Here is a 21591-nt window from a genome sequence, read left to right as displayed (position 1 = left end):
TCCACCATCATCAACACATTTATCCAGTTTTACTGGATAAATGAGAGGCACTGAGGCGAGCTAGGCTAGTTGGTTAACTAGCTATAACGTTAGACTACAGTAGGTATAGCAAGCACTACTGGCTAGCTGAACTTGGCTTGTAGTGGTGTTAGCAAGCCCCGTTATGGCCGACTCGATCACCAAATTGTACTGTACTGAACAACACTGCCTCGTGTAAAAAGAGAGGTTATAATGCTAGCCATCTACCGATAGCAAAGCAACTTTCTCGTTTGTCATTTGGCCTCCTGAGTCTTTTCAGTATTTCGTCTCAAATACAATGCATTCAGAAAGTATTCAGACCCCTTGACTTTTCCACATTTTGTTATGTTACAGCCTTATTCTAAAATGGATTAAATTGTTTTTTTTCCCGTCGTCAATCTACACACAATACCCCATAATGGCGAAGCAAAAACAGGGTTCTAGAAGTGGTTGCTAATTTATAAAAAATAAATAAAAAATCACATTTACATAAGTATTCAGACCCTTTACTCAGTACTTTGTTGAAGCACCTTTGGCAGCGATTACAGCCTCAAGCCTTCTTGGGTATGACAACAAGCTCAGAACACGTGTATTTGGGGAGTTTGTCCCTTTCTTCTTAAGCTCTGTCAAGTTGGATCGGGAGCGTCGCTGCACAGCTATTTTCAGGTCTCGCCAGAGATGTTCGATCGGGTTCAAGTCCGGGCTCTGGCTGGGCCACTCAAGGACATTCAGAGACTTGTCCCAAAGCCACTCCTGCGTTGTCTTGGCTGTGTGCTTAGGGTCGTTGTCCTGTTGGAAAGTGAACCTTCACCCCAGTCCGAGGTGCTGAGCGCTCTGGAGCAGGTTTTCATCAAGGATCTCTCTGTACTTTGCTCCGTTCATTTTTCCCTCGATCCTGACTGGTCTTCCAGTCGCTGCCGCTGAAAAACATCCCCACAGCATGATGCTGCCCCCACCGAGCTTCACCGTAGGGATGGTGCCAAGTTACCTCCAGACATGACGATTGGCATTCAGGCCAAAGAGTTCAATCTTGGGTTCATCAGACCAGAGAATCTTGTTTCTCATGGTCTGAGAGTCCTTTAGGTGCCTTTTGGCAAACTCCAAGTGGGCTGTCATGTGCCTTTTACTGGGGAGGGGCTTCAGTCTGGCTAACAACCATCTCTGCAGCACTCCACCTGCAGAGATAGTTGTCCTTCTGGAAGGTTCTCCCTTCACCACAGAGGAGCTCTGTCAGATTGACCATTGGGTTCTTGGTCACTACCTTTACCAAGGCCCTTCTCCCGATTGCTCAGTTTGACAGGGCGGCCAGCTCTATGAAGAGTCTTGGTGGTTCCAAACCTCTTTAATTTCAGTCTTCCCTGTGGCTCAGTTGGTAGAGCATGGTGTTTGCAACGCCAGCATGATGTGTGCCATGCCAGGATTGTGGGTTTGATTCCCACGGGGGGCCAGTACAAAAAATAAATAAAATAAATAATAATATTAAAAATAAATAAAAATGTATGCATTCATTACTGTAAGTCGCTCTGGATAAGAGCATCTGCTAAATGACTAAAATGTAAATGTATTTAAGAATGATGGAGGCCACTTTGTTCTTGGGGACCTTCAATGCTGCAGACATTTTTTGGTACCCTTCCCCAAATCTGTCTTGACACAATCCTGTCTCGGATCTCTACAGACAATTCCTTCGACCTCATGGCTTGGTTTTTTATCAGACATGCACTGTCAGCTGTGGGACCTTATATAGACAAGTGTGTGCCTTTCCAAATCATGTCCAATCAATTGAATTTACCACAGGTGGACTCCAATCAAGTTGTAGAAACATCTCAAGGATGATCAATGGAAACAGGATGCACCTGAGCTCAATTTTGAGTCTCATAGCAAAAGGTCTGACACTTAAATTTCTAAAAAATGTTTCTCTTTGCCATTATGGGGTATTGTATGTAGATTGATAAGAAGAAAAGAAATGTCATCCATTTTAGAATACGTCTGTAACGTAACAAAATGTGGAAAAAGTTAAGGGGTCTGAATACTTTCCAAATGCACTGTAAATAATGCTGTATGTTCACATGTTCACATCAGGCTGTAGTCTTTATAAAGCCAAAGGAAATTAGTCAACCTAGAAATCCTGCAATGCACTGGCAGATAGGATCATCGTTGAGACAAGTCCAATGGTTCTATTGAACAAGGACAACCATATCTACTGGCTGCTAGCGTGATCGTACAACCGGCAAAACAAAAAGGCCACAATAATTGCTACAAAACATGACTCCATTCATTTTTAGGTCAGACAGCAGGCTCAATCAACCAATGACGTCATTGATTGAACTCTCCTGGCACAAAAATTCCAAAATACAGCTATAGCGCATAATTCTGTCTGAAACAATTTTGTCTGGTTTGTAACTACTATGATTTCCTACTGTAGCAAATTCAATTGCAGTAATTGCGTTAGACTTTTTTGTAATTCTGTTAATTCTGTTATTGATTTGGTAACAGACTTATGAGTTTGAATCACTTAATACATAAACAAACTTGATATCAGTAAAAACAACTAATTGGTAGGTTTACCTTTACTTGTGAGCTTTCATTATCCTTCCTCCTTATGAGGGAGAGAAATGAGAAAATATCTTAAAGATATGTGGGTTTTTGGTAACGGAATTACAAGGCAGAAGGCAATGTTTCTTAAACTTACAGAAGGCAAATCATTTCACCAAAACGAAATATAAGTGTTGATATTAGCTGGCAGGGGTCTTTATGTCAACATTATTGTGTTTTGATGTATTTCTAATACCTTTTAAGACTAGGTATTATGTTTGACCAGAAATTAAAGCTTTTGCTTATTCCTAATTTTTAGGATGTTAAAAAGTTTTAAAATGTATATATGCCTTAGTAAAAAAAAAAAAAAAAAAGACTCATTTCATTTGACATGTTCCTATGAACTTCACATGTTGGTGCTCATGGGTCATTTTAGATGGAAATGCCCCCTACCTGGCACACACTGGTTAAATCAACATTGTTTCGCCTTCATTTTCTGCAAAAACACACTCTCATCACACACTGTAGGCAAATCAAGCTAGAACCAAAGATGAAGAGGAGTTGGTTGTATATTTGCTAGAACCACTACTAGATTGGGCTACATTATCTGATCATTGCTAATGTAAGCTAGATCAATGGTTCCCAAACTTTTTATAGTCCCGTACCCCTTCAAACATTCAACCTCCAGCTGCGTACCCCCCTCTAGCACCAGGGTCAGCGCTCTCTCAAGTGTTGTTTTTTGCCATCATTGTAAGCCTCCCACACACACACTATACGATACATTTATTAAACATAAGAATGAGTGTGAGTTTTTGTCATAACCCGGCTCGTGGAAAGTGACAAAGAGCTCTTATAGGACCAGGGCACAAATAATATAATAATAATCAATAATTTAGCTCTTTATTTAGCCATCTTACATATAAAACCGTATTTGTTCATCAAAAATTGTGAATAACTCACCACAGGTTAATGAGAAAGGTGTGCTTGAAAGGATGCACATAACTCTGCAATATTGGGTTGTATTGGAGAGAGTCTGTCTTAAATCATTTTCCACACACAGTCTGTGCCTGTGTTTAGTTTTCATGCTAGTGAGGGCCGAGAATCCACTCTCACATAGGTACGTGGTTGCAAAGGGCATCAGTGTCTTAACAGCGCGATTTGCCAAGGCAAGAAACTCTGAGCACAGCCCTATCCAGAAATTTGGCAGTGGCTTCTGATTAAATTCAATTTTCATAGAACCACTTGTTGCAATTTTGATGAGGCTCTCTTGTTCAGATATCGGTAAGTGGACTGGAGGCAGGGCATGAAAGGGATAACAAATCTAGTTGTAGGGGGCGTCAGTTTCGGGAATGTACCTGCGTAATTGCGCACCCAACTCATTCAGGTGCTTCGCTATATCAGATTTGACATTGTCTGTAAGCTTGAGTTCATTTGCACACAAAAAATCATACAATGATGGAAAGACCTATGTGTTGTCCTTGTTAATGTAGACAGAGAAGAGCTCCAACTCCTTAATCATAGCCTCAATTTTGTCCAGCACATTGAATATAGTTGTGGCGAGTCCCAGTAATCCCAGATTCAGATCATTCAGGCGAGAAAAAACAAATCACCCAGATAGGCCAGTTGTGCGAGATACTCGTCATCATGCAAGCAGTCGGACAAGTGAAAATGACGGTCAGTAAAGAAAACTTTTAGCTCGTCTCTCAACTCAAAAAAACGTGTCAATACTTTTAACCAGCACACTTCTGTATGTTCTAAAAGTGTTACATGGTCGCTGCCCATATCATTGCAAAATGCAGAAAATACACGAGAGTTCAGGGACCTTGCATTAACCTGTTATGGCTAGGGGGCAGTATTTTCACGGCTGGATAAAAAACGTACCCGATTTAATCTGATTATTAGTCCTGCCCAGAAACTAGAATATGCATATAGTTATTAGCTTTGGAGAGAAAACACTCCAAAGTTTATAAAACTGTTTGAATGGTGTCTGTGAGTATAACAGAACTCATTTGGCAGGCCAAAACGTGAGAAGATTCTGTACAGGAAGTACCCTGTCTGACCATTTCTTGAACTTCTTTGCCATCTCTATCCATTACAAAGGATCTCTGCTCTAACGTGACACTTCCTACGGCTCACATGGTCTCTCAGAGCCCGGGAAAAAGCTGAATGATGTAATTCAAAGCCCTGGCTGAAACACACGAGCGCTTTTGCTAAGTGGTCTATCAGAGGACAAAGGGCTTACGCTCGTGCACTGGCCACCCCCGTCTTTCTGTTTTTCCCTGTATTTACCGAAACACAGATTCCCGGTCGGAATATTATCGCTTTTTTACGAGAAAAATGGCATAAAAATTGATTTTAAACAGCGGTTGACATGCTTCGAAGTACGGTAATGAAATATTTAGAAATCTTTTGTCACGAAATGCGCCATGCGCACGACCCTTATTTACCATTCGGATAGTGTCTAGAACGCACGAACAAAACGCCGCTATTTGGATATAACGATGGATTATTTTGGACCAAACCAACATTTGTTATTGAAGTAGAAGTCCTGGGAGTGCATTCTGACGAAGAACAGGAAAGGTAATCAAACTTTTTTAATAGTAAATCTGATATTGGTGAGTGCTAAACTTGGTGGGTGTCTAAATAGCTAGCCCTGTGATGCCGGGCTATCTACTGAGAATATTGTAAAATGTGCTTTCACCGAAAAGCTATTTTAAAATCGGACATATCGAGTGCATAGAGGAGTTCTGTATCTATAATTCTTAAAATAATTGTTATGTTTTTTGTGAACGTTTATCGTGAGTAATTTAGTAAATTCACCGGAGGTTTGCGGGGGGTATGCTACTTCTGAACGTCACATGCTAATGTAAAAAAGCTGGTTTTTGATATAAATATGAACTTGATTGAACAAAACATGCATGCATTGTATAACATAATGTCCCAGGGTTGTCATCTGATGAAGATCATCAAAGGTTAGTGCTGCATTTAGCTGTGGTTTTGTTTTTTGTGACATTATATGCTAGCTTGAAAAATGGGTAGTCTGATTATTTCTGGCTGGGTACTCTGCTGACATAATCTAATGATTTGCTTTCGCTGTAAAGCCTTTTTGAAATCGGACAGTGTGGTTAGATTAACGAGAGTCTTGTCTTTAAAATGCTGTAAAATAGTCATATGTTTGAGAAATTGAAGTTTTAGGATTTTAGAGGAATTTGTATTTCGCGCCACGCCCATCATTGGATATTGGAGCAGGTGTTCTGCTAGCGGAACATCTAGATGTAAGAGGTTAACAAAGTTAACCATTTTCACTGTAGTGTCCAAAACATCTATCAAGCTGGCAGGCATTCCCTTGGCAGCAAGAGCCTCTCGGTGGATACTGCAGTGTACCCAAGTGGCGTTGGGTGCGTGCGTTACCACTCCACTGTCTCCCTGTCATGGCTTTTACACCATCAGTACAGATACCAACACATCTTGGCCACCAAAGTCCATTTGATGTCACAAAGCTGTCCAGTACTTAAAAAAATATCCTCTCATGTTGTCCTGGTTTCCAGTGGTTTGCAGAAGAAGATGGCTTCCTTAATTGACCCCCCATAAACGTAACGGGCATATACCTTGAGCTGTGCCAAGGCCGCCACGTCTGTTGACTCATCCAGCTGTAACTCATAGAATTCACTGGCTTGTATGCGAAGCAGTAATTGTTTCAAAACATCTCCTGCCATGTCACTGATGCATCGTGAAACAGTGTTTGTCTGTATACTTTTTTGGGGCTTTTTCCCCCAGCATTGTCCCAGCCATATCCGTGGCAGCAGGAAGAATTAAGTCATCCACAAGCCACTCGGTAGCTCACCATATAAGACTCTTCTAGCCCCTTCTTATTAATGGTATCTGTTGCTTTTATACATATCTTACTACTCGAAAGTCGTCTTAATTCTCACTCAAAAACTCTGGTGGCTTATTTTTGAAATTGTCACGTTTCGTTTCTAAATGTCTGCGCAAGAGTGAAGGTTTTCCGCAAGAGAGTAATGGTTAATGTGATTGGATGTTAATTATTTGACTAGGGTACCTGTATTTGACATTGTGTTATTAATTAATTTTATTTTTCCCAGTGAAACGAGGCTACTCAGGCGAGAAAAAAACCTCACCCAAATGTATACATTGGAAAATATACATTTACGGTTTGAAAATATGAAGATTATTTTTTAATATACACTTCCGTTCAAAAGTTTGGGGTCACTTAGAAATGTCCTTGTTTTTGAATGAAAAGCACATTTTTTACCCATTAAAATAACATCATATTGATCAGAAATACAGTGTAGACATTGTTAATGTTGTAAATGACTATTGTTGCTGGAAACGACAGATTTTTTTATGGAATATCTACATACTGCAGGTGTACAGAGGCCCATTATCAGCAACCATCACTACTGTGTTCCAATGGCATGTTGTGTTAGCTAATCCAAGTTTATAATTTTAAAAGGCTAATTTATCATTACAAAACCCTTTTGCAATTATGTTAGCACAGCTGAAAACTGTAGTTCTGATTAAAGAAGCAATAAATGTCATGACTTCCGCCGAAGTCGGGTCCACTCCTTATTCGGGCGGCGCTCGGCATCGCCGGTCTTCTAGCCATCATCGATCCACTTTTCATTTTCCATGTGTTTTGTCTTGTTTTTCCTCACACCTGGTTTCAATTCCCTCAATTACTTCTTGTGTATTTAACCCTCTGTTCCCCCCATGTCTTTGTGTGGGATTGTTTATTGTAAGTGCACATTGTTGAGTGGTGTGCGACGGGTTTTGTACACGTCTTGTTACTCTTTATGCCATTGGTTTTGCTTTTAAACTGCTTCGGCTATTACCTAGTTCTGCTCTCCTGCGTCTGACTTCCCTACCACCGGTTACGCACCCCTTACAATAAAACTGGTCTTCTTTAGACTAGTTGAGTGTCTGGAGCATCATCATTTGTGGGTTCGATTACAGGCTCAAAATGGCCAGAAACAAAGAACTTTCTTCTGAAATTCGTCAGTCTATTCTTGTTCTGAGAAATGAAGGCTATTCCATGCGAGAAATTGCCAAGAACCTGAAGATCTCGTACAACGCTGCGCACTACTCCTTTCACAGAACAGCACAAACTGTCTCTCAACCAGAATAGAAAGAGGAGTGGGAGGCCCCGGTGCACAACTGAGCAAGAGGACAAGTACATTAGAGTGTCTAGTTTGAGAAACAGACGCCTCACAAGTCCTCCACTGGCAGCTTCATTAAATAGTACCCGCAAAACACCAGTCTCAAGGTCAACAGTGAAGAGGCGAATCCGGGATGCTGGCCTTTTGGGATTGGGCCGGTGAGTGAGTGGAGTATGTTGTCCCTAGTGGTGGTCTATGTTAGTGTAGGTAACTCTTCTCATAGGAAGAGCACTGAGTCATATGATTGGAGGGAGGATGATGAAGTTGCCTTCAGACATTAATGCTGATCTAAGATCAGTTTGTGTTTCTCCAGCTCAACCAAATTGTAATGATGACAAAAGCGGAGAGTAAATCCTACCTAGAATCCATTGGAATGGGGAGAGCTACAATATATTATCATTACTACCAGTGGAAAACCGTTATTCAGGGCAGGTGGGGCTTTCCTGTTTTGCATGTTATTTTGGCATTAATACGTGTCACATATCAGTTTGCAAACAATGTAAAAAAAATATATACTGCTCAAAAAAATAAAGGGAACACTTAAACAACACAATGTAACTCCAAGTCAATCACACTTCTGTGAAATCAAACTGTCCACTTAGGAAGCAACACTGACTGACAATACATTTCACATGTTGTTGTGCAAATGGAATAGTCAACAGGTGGAAATTGTAGGCAATTAGCAAGACACCCCCAATAAAGGAGTGGTTCTGCAGGTGGGGACCACAGACCACTTCTCAGTTCCTATGCTTCCTGGCTGATGTTTTGGTCACTTTTGAATGCTGGCGGTGCTTTCACTCTAGTGGTAGCATGAGACGGAGTCTACAACCCACACAAGTGGCTCAGATAGTGCAGCTCATACAGGATGGCACATCAATGCGAGCTGTGGCAAAAAGGTTTGCTGTGTCTGTCAGCGTAGTGTCCAGAGCATGGAGGCGCTACCAGGAGACAGGCCAGTACATCAGGAGACGTGGAGGAGGCCGTAGGAGGGCAACAACCCAGCAGCAGGACCGCTACCTCCGCCTTTGTGCAAGGAGGAGCAGGAGAAGCACTGCCAGAGCCCTGCAAAATGACCTCCAGCAGGCCACAAATGTGCATGTCTGCTCAAACGGTCAGAAACAGACTCCATGAGGGTGGTATGAGGGCCCGACGTCCACAGGTGGGGGTTGTGTTTACAGCCCAACACCGTGCAGGACGTTTGGCATTTGCCAGAGAACACCAAGATTGGCAAATTCGCCACCCTGTGCTCTTCACAGATGAAAGCAGGTTCACACTGAGCACATGACAGACGTGACACAGTCTGGAGACACCGCGGAGAACGTTCTGCTATCTGCAACATCCTCCAGCATGAGCGGTTTGGCAGTGGGTCAGTCATGGTGTGGGGTGGCATTTCTTTGGGGGGCAGCACAGCCCTCCATGTGCTCGCCAGAGGTAGCCTGACTGCCATTAGGTACCGAGATGAGATCCTCAGACCCCTTGTGAGACCATATGCTGGTGCGGTTGGCCCTGGGTTCCTCCTAATGCAAGACAATGCTAGACCTCATGTGGCTGGAGTGTGTCAGCAGTTCCTGCAAGAGGAAGGCATTGATGCTATGGACTGGTCCGCCCATTCCCCAGACCTGAATCCAACTGAGCACATCTGGGACATCATGTCTCGCTCCATCCACCAACGCCACGTTGCACCACAGACTGTCCAGGAGTTGGCGGATGCTTTAGTCCAGGTCTGGGAGGAGATCCCTCAGGAGACCATCCGCCACCTCATCAGGAGCATGCCCAGGCGTTGTAGGGAGATCATACAGGCACGTGGAGGCCACACACACTACTGAGCCTCATTTCGACTTGTTTTAAGGACATTACATCAAAGTTGGATCAGCCTGTAGTGTGGTTTTCCACTTTAATTTTGAGTGTGACTCCAAATCCAGACCTCCATGGGTTGATAAATTGGATTTCCATTGATTATTTTTGTGTGATTTTATTGTCAGCACATTCAACTATGTAAAGAAAAAAGTATTTAATAAGATTATTTCTTTCATTCAGATCTAGGATGTGTTGTTTAAGTGTTCCCTTTATTTTTTTGAGCAGTATAGATATAACTGAGTTAATAAAGCCACATACAAACATGGTCTCTTTTTTGTTTTCTTGAGTAAGGCAGCTCCAAAATGCAGGTTTTTCTGCCTAGCTCAGTGCTTTCTGTGGTGGTGGGGCAAGCCAGCAGAAAATACGAAGTGTTGCTCAGTGTTCTGTCACTCATGGGGACACTATGTCACCGGCCAATTCTAAGGATAGAGCTACAACACCAAGCCCCTTGGGTTCTGCCATCCAAGAAGGCTCAAGGTCATTGGCCACAGATCATGACGTCAAATCACATTATATCTACAGTAGCTTTGATTGGACTGATCATGTCAACATCATACTTTCAAAATCTTCGCTAGCAGTTATCATCATGGATCAAGTCGACAATCTACTGACAAATCATTTTTGATCCTTGTCATATGAGGAGAAATAATGAAGAGAAATTATAGATAAAACGTATCAGTGCTCATCGGCCATAAACATTACACAACAAGTTGTAAATCGCAAATTCAACAATGAGTGGTTTGGAAGGAATCAGTGGCTATGTGCAAGCATTGCAAAACAATAATTTGCCTGCTATTCATTGGAGTGGATGTGTCGTCCCAAGTCTAAGATTAAGGGTCTCTTTTCCAAGTTTAAAATGATAAACATTCAACATTGGCCATGCTGTCAATGAAGCATGATTTGTGCCATGCTCAAAACAACTGTTAACTCGGAACAGCGGAAACTTGATTTCAGTGAGTTCAAGACAACTGGGAAGTCGGGAATAAACAAGCTCCGACTGGGAAAATACATTTTGAACGGTCATCCAACTCAGAATTGTAAATATGTCCTATTTCTAGAGCTATGACCTGAAGATCAATGACGTCATCATGATTCAACCTTTTTTTTCCCTGAGTTCCCAGTTGTCTTGAAAGCACCATCAATCCAGAGCATGCCAGACTTTGATCACAAAGTTTGATGACAAAATTTGCCCCCGAAGGACCGCCCCGCCACCTTCCTGTTCAAGTGAGCACATCACAAAAATGTATTGTATGCTGCTGCATAAATGATGTAATATGCCAGGGAGTTATGTATAGTGTAGCTAAGAAAGTAATGCGAAGTGTATGTTGTGTAGTAAGCTGTTAGTAGCCCATGTGCCTCACCCTAATAATTTGGTCTGTTTGCACCTCTTAATTTGGCCTTCTGTTCTGACTTGGTGGTGCACATGTAGCCTATAACCTGTTTTAGAGAAATGTAATCATTGAATATTGTAAGAGCTTTCATTGTCTGCTTATGTGTCCCCTTTATTTATCCTACGATTCTGACTTGGTGTACAGGGAGAACACTAAGAACGGCCCATGTCCTGAATTATGTCGCTGTACTTTTCAAAAGTGCTGAACAAATAGTTATATTGACTACGTCTGTCCTAGCTCGCTCATTAATGTCTTAATCGAAATTTCGGATAGCCTCTTATCCGCTTGCCATAGTTTGACTATCTCAATTGTCAGTAGAAACCACATTTGTTTATGCAAGTCAGCCATATCAGCTATGTTTTTTTAAAGGCAGTAAATGAGGCTGAATGAACTGTTTCGCTGCCAGACAAGGCGCCGCTGATAGCCAGGTGTAGCAGTGGTAAGGTGTTGGGACTGCTGTTGGGACACTGCTGTTGGGACAGCTTTATGTAGGTCCTAACAGTTTGTGGGCACCGTTTGTCACCGTTATAGTACAATTCATGTATTATTTAGTGTTGTGTTGTTGGCATGCATCCCACATTATTAATTGTTTTTCCCCACCAAGATTTACATGCTAAAATCGCCACTGATTACTACACTATTCAAAATGGTCTAGGGGGTTTTACAATAAACATTTGAATGAGTCTAAAGAAGCCCCTCTGTGATATGGAGGTAATGGACAACTTTTTTCTGTGGTCAGGTTTGGGAGATCATGGTCGCGTTTCCCTGCTCAGACGTTGCATGCATCAACCAGTGGTTGTGTGCCACGTCATTGACTCTGCCGTCAGGCACCAGATTTCTATGACATATGATGTGGTGAACTGATATGTAAAATACAGAGGAGGCTGGTGGTAGGTTGACCACATTTAAAATACCCACATTTCAGACAACAGGGTGATTTTTGCCGTGGGACATTTTGAAGGACACTATAGCCTACATGAAACAGTTTTGGGAGCAGATGTAGCCTATTGAATGTCATTATAGAATATGCATAAAATGCATCATCTATCTATGCCCACACATTGTCTCAATTACATTTTTAATACCCTCAAACGCTAAATTACACATACCTATTTTCAAAATAGGCCATCATCACTGTTGAGCCTGAAAGTTAGTTCTTCAAGTTTAACCAGTGAAATGCCAAACTGCATCTGCAAGCCTGTCATTTGATCTCAATCAGTTTCATGGGAATATGTATTGAGATCTTCTTGAATTACTGTTTCCTGAGCAAATTAGAGCAGATGGTGTTAAACTATATAGCCTTCTGTATTCTGTTTTAATTCAAGCATGCTTTGTTCGGTTTTGGCTGCAGGAAAGAAAAGTGAGTATTCAGCGAACCACCCTAAAATCTCAGAAGTAATGAGGTGGTGTTTTTGGTCAACAGTATATTTGGTTCTGTTATGTAGATGACTAATTCATCGTTATGTTTACTAAACAAGCACCGTTGTGAGCACCATTGTGAGGTGGCTTCGTGACACTACACCCCTGCTCACACTGCACAGAACAAAAGCGCACCAAGTCGACTATAGCATGCCTCGTGCAAAATTCCAAGATGCAGAAACGTGAGACCACGTGGCTGTTTTCTGAAAATATGGCCAAGGAAACGTTGGTCTTTTTTTTTTCTTTACAGAGAATGTTAAACAGTTAGGAAGGAAGACTTAACACGGGATTGGGTGAAGCAGCAGCAAATATGTTGAATGAGCAACTATTGAGCATGGAGAGCCACACAAGTTTGACGAAATGACCATGTATCTTTGTCTAGTACAGCTATTTACTTCCTTTTGTCGCTCTTTGTCAGAAGCACACTTTTTGTAAGTAGTTATTCATAATTATAAACTGGGTGGTTCGGGCCCTGAATGCTGATTGGCTGACAGGCATTGTATATCAGACTGTATACCACGGGTATGACAAAGCATTTATTTTTACTGCTCTAATTACAATGGTAACCAGTTTATAATAGCAATAAGGCACCTCGGGGGTTGTTGGTACATGGCCAATATACCACGGCTAAGGGCTGTATCCAGGCACTCCGCGTTGCATCGTGAATAAGAACAGGCCTTAGCTGTAGTATATTGGCCATATACGACACCCCCTCGGGCCATATTGCTTACCTGTCCTCTCCAGGTATAGCTGGAATTAAGCCCGAAAGGATTTTGAGAAATGTGATTGGTTGACAATAGGGCCTATGACATTGGCCTATGTCTCGTCTTGTGCTGAGCAAATGTCAGCTCTCAACAAGGATTGGAGAAGTGTTTAAAATCACCAGTACCACATCTTTATGATTTATATACAGTTGAAGTCAGAAGTTTACATACACCTTAGCCAAATACATTTAAACTCAGTTTTTCACAATTCCTGATATTTAACCCTTGTAAAAATTCCCTGTTTTAGGTCAGTTAGGATCACCACTTTATTTTAAGAATATGAAATGTCAGAATAATAGTAGAGAGAATGATTTATTTCAGCTTGTATTTCTTTCATCACATTCCCAGTGGGTCAGAAGTTTACATACACTCAATTAGTATGTGGTAGCATTGCCTTTAAATTGTTTAACTTGGGTCAAACGTTTCAGGAAGCCTTCCACAAGCGTCCCACAGTAAGTTGGATGAATTTTGGCCCATTCCTCCTGACAGAGCTGGTGTAACTGAGTCAGGTTTGTAGGCCTCCTTACTCGCACACGCTTTTTCAGTTCTGCTCACAAATTTTCTATAGGATTGAGGTAAATCAATCAATCAAATGTATTTATAAAGCCCTTCTTACATCAGCTGATGTCACAAAGCGCTGTACAGAAACCCAGCCTAAAACCCCAAACAGCAAGCAATGCAGGTGTAGAAGCAGGTCAGCGCTTTGTGATGGCCACTCCAATACCTTTACTTTGTTGTCCTTAAGCCATTTTGCCACAACTTTGGAAGTACCGTCGTGGCCAAAAGTTTCGAAAATGACACAACTATACATTTTCACAGTCTGCTGCCTCAGTTTGTATGATGGCAATTTGCATATACTCCAGAATGTTGTGAAGAGTGATCAGATTAATTGCAATGAATTGCAAAGTCCCTCTTTGCCAGCTTCAAAAGGAGGGTGGTGCTTGGAATCATTGTTCTTCCTCTGTCAACCATTGTTACCTGCAAGGAAACACGTGCCATCATCATTGCTTTGCACAAAAAGGGCTTCACAGGCAAGGATATTGCTGCCAGTAAGATTGCATCTAAATCAACCATTTATCAGATCATGAAGACCTTCAAGGAGAGCGGTTCAATTGTTGTGAAGAAGGCTTCAGAGCGAAGAAAGTCCAGCAAGGTCCTGGACCGTCTCGTAAAGTTGATTCAGCTGCGGGATCGGGGCACCACCAGTAAAGAGCTTGCTCAGGAATGGCAGCAAGCAGGTGTGAGTGCATCTGCACGCACAGTGAGGCGAAGACTTTTGGAGGATGGCCTGGTGTCAAGAAGGGCAGCAAAGAAGTCACTTCTCTCCAGGAAAAACATCAGGGACAGACTGATATTCTGCGAAAGGTACAGGGATTGGACTGCTGAGGACTGGGGTAAAGTCATTTTCTCTCTGATGAATCCCCTTTCCAATTGTTTGGGGCATCTGGAAAAAAGCTTGTCCGGAGAAGACAAAGTGAGCGCTACCATCAGTCCTGTGTCATGACAACAGTAAAGCATCCTGAGACCAATCATGTGTGGGGTTGCTTCTTAGCCAAGGGAGTGGGCTCACTCACAATTTTGCCTAAGAACACAGCCATGAATAAAGAATGGTACCAACACATCCTCCGAGAGCAACTTCTCCCAACCATCCAGGAACAGTTTGGTGACGAACAATGCCTTTTCCAGCATGATGGAGCACCTTGCCATAAGGCAAAAGTGATAACTAAGTGGCTCGGGGAACAAAACATCAATATTTTGGGTCCATGGCCAGGAAACTCCCCAGACCTTAATCCCATTGAGAACTTGTGGTCAATCCTCAAGAGGTGAGTGGACAAACAAAAATCAACAAATTCTGACAAACTCCAAGCATTGATTATGCAAGAATAGGCTGCCATCAGTCAGGATGTGGCCCAGAAGTTAATTGACAGCATGCCAGGGCGGATTGCAGAGGTCTTGAAAAAGAAGGGTCAACACTGCAAATATTGACTCTTTGCATCAACTTCATGTAATTGTCAATAAAAGCCTTTGACACTTATGAAATGCTTGCAATTATACTTCAGTATTCCATAATAACATCTCACAAAAATATATCTAAAGACACTGAAGCAGCAAACTTTGTGGATATTAATATTTGTGTCATTCTCAAAACCTTTGGCCACGACTATGCTTGGGGTCATTGTCCATTTGGAAGACCCATTTGTGACCAAGCTTTAACTTCCTGACTGATGTCTTGAGATGTTGCTTCAATATATCCACATACTTTTCCTTCCTCATGACGGCATCTATTTTGTGAAGTGCAACAGTCCCTCCTGCAGCAAAGCACCCCCCCCCCAACATGATGCTTCCACCCCGTGCTTCACGGTTGGGATGGTGTTCTTCGGCTTGCAAGCCTCCCCCTTTTTCCTCCAAACATAACGATGGTCATTATGGCCAAACAGTTCTATTTTTGTTTCATCAGACCAGAGGACATTTCTCCAAAACTTACGATCTTTGTCCCCATGTGCAGTTGCAAACCGTAGTCTGGCTTTTTTATGGCGGTTTTGGAGCAGTGGCTTCTTCCTTGCTGAGCGGCCTTTCAGGTTATGTCGATATAGGACTTGTTTTACTGTGGATATAGATACCTTTGTTCCGGTTTCCTCCAGCATCTTCACAATGTCCTTTGCTGTTGTTCTGGGATTGATTTGCACTTTTCACACCAAAGTATGTTAATCTCTAGGAGACAGAATGCATCTCCTTCCTAAGCGGTATGACGGCTGCGTGGTCCCATGGTGTTTATACTTGCGTACTATTGTTTGTACAGATGAACGTGGTACCTTCAGGCGCTTGGAAATTGCTCCCAAGGATGAACCAGACTTGTGGAGGTCTACAATTATTTTTTCTGAGGTCTTGGCTGATTTCTTTTGATTTTCCCATGATGTCAAGCAAAGAGGCACTGAGTTTGAAGGTAGGCCTTGAAATACATCCACAGGTACACCTCCAATTGACTCAAATTATGTCAATTAGCCTATCAGAAGCTTCTAAAGCCATGACATAATTTTCTGGAATTTTCCAAGCTGTTTAAAGGCACAGTCAATTTAGTGTATGTAAACTTCTGACCCACTGGAATTGTGATACATTATAAGTGAAATAATCTGTCTGTAAACAATTGCTGGAAAAATGACTTGTGTCATGCACAAAGTAGATGTCCTAACCGACTTGCCAAAACTATAGTTTGTCAACAAGAAATTCGTGGAGTGGTTGAAAAATGAGTTTTAATGACTCCAACCTAATTGTATGTAAACTTCCGACTTCAACTGTATGTGAGAATGCTATTCATTGACATTCGACACCATATAGTGCCCACAAAGCTCATTACTAAGCTAAGGACCCTGGGACTAAACACCTTCTGCAACTGGATCCTGGACTTCCTGACGTGCCTCCCCCAGGTGGTAAGGGTAGGTAACAACAAGTCTGCAACACTGATCCCCAACACTGGGGCCCCTCTGGGGTGTGTGCTTAGTCCCCTCCTGTACTCCCTGTTCACCCACGACTGCGTCGCCAAACACGACTCCAAACACTATCATTAAGTTTATTGACAACACAACAGTGGTAGGCCTGATCACCGACAACGATGAGACAGCCTATAGGGAGGAGGTCAGAGAACTGGCAGTGTGGTGCTAGGACAACAACCTCTCCCTCAATGTGAGCAAGACAAAGGAGCTGATTATGGACTACAAGAAAAGGGGTGCCAAACCGGCCCCATTAACATCAACGGGGCTGTAGTGGATCAGGTCGAGAGTTTCAAGTTCCTTGGTGTCCACATCACCAATAAACTATAATGGTCCAAGACAGTCGTGAAGAGGGCACGACAACACCTTTTCCCCCTCAGGAGACTGAAAAGATTTTGTATGGGTCCCCAGATCCTCAAAAAGTTCTACAGCTGCACCATCTAGAGCATCCTGACCGGTTGCATCACCGCCTGGTATGGTAACTGCTCGTTATCTGACCATTAGGTGCTACAGAGGGTAGCGCGTACGGCCCAGTACATCACTGGAGCCAAGCTTCCTGTCATCCAGGATCTATAGACTAGGCGGCATCAGAGGAAAGCTCCAAAAATTGTAAAAGACTCCAGTCACCAAAGTCATAGACTGTTTTCTCTGCTACCGCATGGCAAGCGGTACCGGAGCACCAAGTCTAGGACAAAAAGGCTTCTTAACAGCTTCTAACCCTAAGCCATAAGACTGCTGAACAATTAACCAAATGGCCCCTGAATTATTCACATTGACAACCCCCATTTGTATTTACACTGCTGCTACTCACCGTTTATTATCTATGCATAGTCACTTCACCCCTACCTACATGTACAAATTATCTCGACTAACCTGTACCCCCGCACATTGACTCGGTACCAGTACCCCCTGTATTTAGCCTCGTTATTGTAATTTTATGATGTTACTTTTTATACTTTATTTTATTTGGTAAATATTTTCTTAACTCTTTCTTGAACTGCACTGTTGGTTTAGGGTTTGTAAGTAAGCATTTCACTGTAAGGTCTACACGTATTCGGCGCATGTGACAAATAAAGTTAGACTCCGTTCCATTCATACCATTCCAATGACCCCGTCCTCCTATAGCTCCTCCCACCAGCCTCCTTTGCTAAAATAACAATCCAAGTGTTGAAAGATCTGGGGTGTAATCATTATGGAAACCGTTTACAGTTTAATAACCAAACGGAAGAAAACCGAGCAAAACAATAGTTTCTATTGGACAAATTCAGGTAGGTCCCTCTTCATTTACTTCCATTTGCTTCCGTTTAAGAAACATTTTTCAACAGAATTGGCGTAATGAATACGCCCCAGGCATGTGTCAGCAACGCCTGGGCAGATGAACGCTCCCCATAAAATACAAGATTGCGCTTGATGAGTTCCTCAAATGACTGACCGTTTGCTTGCTGGTAGTTCCCTCTAGTGGCCAGGCCCTGCCATGACTGGCGAAACTGCCAGACTAAATATACAGTATATTGTTTATCTCACACTGTTGCTTGTAGGCCCAATTTAAGTTACCTATTTATTCATGTTCAGATGAGAGCTCACATTTGTACGTATTAGCGATAGTGGTTCTTTACAGTCATGATTAGACCATGTCATTAAGTTACTTATTTTGCCTAAAACACTGTTTAGTAACATCTATCCATGGCAGTTTGACAGTCCCCACATAAAAGGAATCGAGCAGCATGGAGGCCTCAGAGCAAACACAGCAAGGTTGTTTAAAACATATTTTAAAGGTGTGATGGCTTTATAACATAGTATGTCTGGGGGAGTGCACCAAATCAGAGTTCGATTTATTCATCCTTCCATTTACACAACATCTACTGAGAAAAATACATACATTCAAATACAGCCTCTCAGCAATCTCGGATACAGCACATTTGGAGTTCTTCATAGCTGGCAATGGTGAAGATTATGTTGATCTGAATAATACCTTGCTATACCTAAGTGAAAACAGTCACTAAACCTAATGGAACAAATATTGACTCCGGAACACCTGTAGGTCTTATCAATTATCCAATAATAAACATGTTTTCACACAGGTGGATGTTTCCTTGAGTAATCGTTTAATCAGTCAGAGAAGTAGTAACGTTACACGACCATATCGAGCCATTATAGAAAGCATTTTGAGTTATAGCGCTGACACTCTGGAGACGCAATTTTCAGCGGGTTTGTTTTCCTAGGACACAGCGGGGCAAATTAACGTGACCGACCCTGCAAGGGCTAACAGCGGACTGACTAAAGGGGCTGCAAATTCATCGGATAGTGCAATATTTGAAATCTTCGGACGTAAATACAGTGGCATTTTATTTGAAGAGAAACTCATGTTGAATGGTTTGGACGTTAAAATTCGCCTGGTGCGTTGTAAATATATGAGTTTTACCTGATGGGTGCTTGGGGATGTACGTTACCGTATTCACATAGTATCGGCGTCACTTTTTGTCAAGAAAGTAACTATCTCCAGTCGTGAAACTTGGACATGCCCAAGCTCTATTGTCAACAACTGCAAAGTAACCAATTGGTGTATGAAGACAATTAGTTAAGCTTCAGGTAACCGCGTGCGTAATCAAGATAATTGGTTTCTAGGACCACTATCAAAATGCATAGTTATCGGTCTGGTGGACAATGATAGTTTTACAGGTTCATATAATAAGAATCCTTTGAACTTGAAACATTATCATTTGGAATTCATGGCTATGTATGTAGACGGACAACAGTTTTGAAGCAAACCATTCCAGACAGATTATGGTTTAGGATCATCAGTGATTTAATTTTAACAATTGGCCTTGGCTTCAAGGAAACACTTAAAGGATCAAGCATTGGCTATTGATAACTCAGACTTCTTGCATGGTTATGCTTTGAATGCTTTCGATTTTACACCAGACGAGGTGTGTGGACAACAACTCTCCTTGATCAAGTCAGGAAACGTTCGAGTTGAGGTTTAGACAACCCCTTCCACATACACAATATATACAAAAGTATGTAGACACCCCTTCAAATTAGTGGATTCGGCAATTTCAGTGACACCTGTTGCTGACAGGTGTATAAAATCAAGCACACAGCCATGCAATCTCCATAGACAAACATTGACAGTAGAATGGTCTTACTGAAGAGCTCAGTGACTTTCAACATGGCACTGTCAAATTTCTGCCCTGGTCATCTGTAAGCGCTGTTATTGTGAAATGTCTAGGAGCAAAAACGGCTCAGCCGCGAAGTGGTAGGCCACACAATCTCACAGAACGGATCGCTGAGTGCTAAAGCGCCAGTCCTCGGTTCCAACACTCACTACCGTGTTCCAAACTGACTCTGGAAGCAACGTCAGTACAAGAACTGTTCATTGGGACCTTTATGAAATGGGTTTCCATGGCCGAGCAGCCGCACACAAGCCTAAAATCACCACTGCGCAATGCCAAGCGTCGGCTGGAGTGGTGTAAAGCTCGGTCGCCATTGGACTCTAGAGCAGTGGAGACAGGTTCTCTGAAGTCATGAATCACACCATCTGGCAATCCAATGGACAAATCTGGGTGTGGCGGATGCCTGGAGAACGCTACCCTCCCCAATGCATAGTGCCAACTGTAAAGTTTGATGGAGGAGGAATAATGGTCTGGGGCTGTTTTTCATGATTCAGGCTAGGCCCCTTAGTTCCAGTGAAGGGACATTTTAACGCTACAACATACAATGACATTCTAGATTATTCTGTGCTTCCAACTTTGTGGCAACCTTTGGGATGAATTGGAACGCCGAATGCGAGCCAGGCCTAATTGCCCAACCTAACTAATGCTCATGGCTAAATGGAAGCAAGTTCCTGCAGCAATGTTCCAACATCTAGTGGAAAGCCTTCCCAGAAAAGTGGAGTCTGTAATAGCAGCAAAGGGGGGACCAACTCCATATTAATGGCCATGATTTTGGAATGAGATGTTCGACAAGCAGGTGTCCACATACTTTTTGTCATGTAGTGTATTTCCAGAGCTTTCCTATATCTCCTAGATATAAGACAGACACTTCATATGATACATTTTTTGCCATTTATGAATGTGTTATTCAATGCGTTTCTCTGGGCTATCGTAGTAAAGGCCCAATTCAATATTCCCTCCCCCAACCTCCTAGACTTACAGGGGTTAAGAGTTGTGCAAGATTGGTAGAAAAAATATTCACAGCTGTAATGGTCGCCAAAGGTGTTCCACCAAATATTAACTCTGGGTGTGAAGACATACGCAATCAATAAGTATTCATGTTTTATTTTATATTAATTAGGACATTTTTCTATAGATCAGTAGGAAAAATGTAATCCTTTTTAGATACAATTTTAAGGCTGCAAAACGTGGAGATTGTGCAAGGGGTGTGTAGACTTTCACTAGCGACTGTATTTAACATATTAGTGTATTTGTATGGGACAATGCTCATGTGGGTCTTAAATCTTCTAGACACGTGGAGTCTATAATTTGCAACCTGACCAGCTCTGCCAAAAGTCAGCGATCCAAGGAGGTCCTTTGGGACACCTTCAACCCCTGTGAGGTCGTGATGAGCCTAGGGTTCATGCAGGTGTCGTGTGGCTGGTCAGCCTGCTAGCTGTCCTTGCTAACCTCCTGGTCCTGTTCATCCTGCTGACCAGCCACAACAAACTGACAGTCATCCGCTTCCTCCTATGCAACCTTGCCTAGGCAGACCTCTACATGGGCATGTACCTCCTGCTCACCACATCTGTGGACCTCTACATGCGCTCCCAGTCCCACCACTACGCCATCGACTGGCAGACTGGCGCCAGCTGCCAATTGGCCGGGGTTCTCACAGTGTTCACCAGCGAGCTGTCAGTCTACACGCTGGCTGCCATGTAGCGGTGCTAATGCTAGCGGGCTGGCTGCTGTGCCTGGTGTTAGCTACAAGAGAGTTATCTGTCTGCTCATGG

The sequence above is a fragment of the Salmo salar genome, chromosome ssa01 (genome assembly GCF_905237065.1).
Source record: "Salmo salar chromosome ssa01, Ssal_v3.1, whole genome shotgun sequence".
Classification (NCBI taxonomy): Eukaryota; Metazoa; Chordata; class Actinopteri; order Salmoniformes; family Salmonidae; genus Salmo; species Salmo salar.
The sequence above is the reverse complement of the archived record's forward strand: the minus strand, read 5'-3'. Positions refer to the sequence as shown.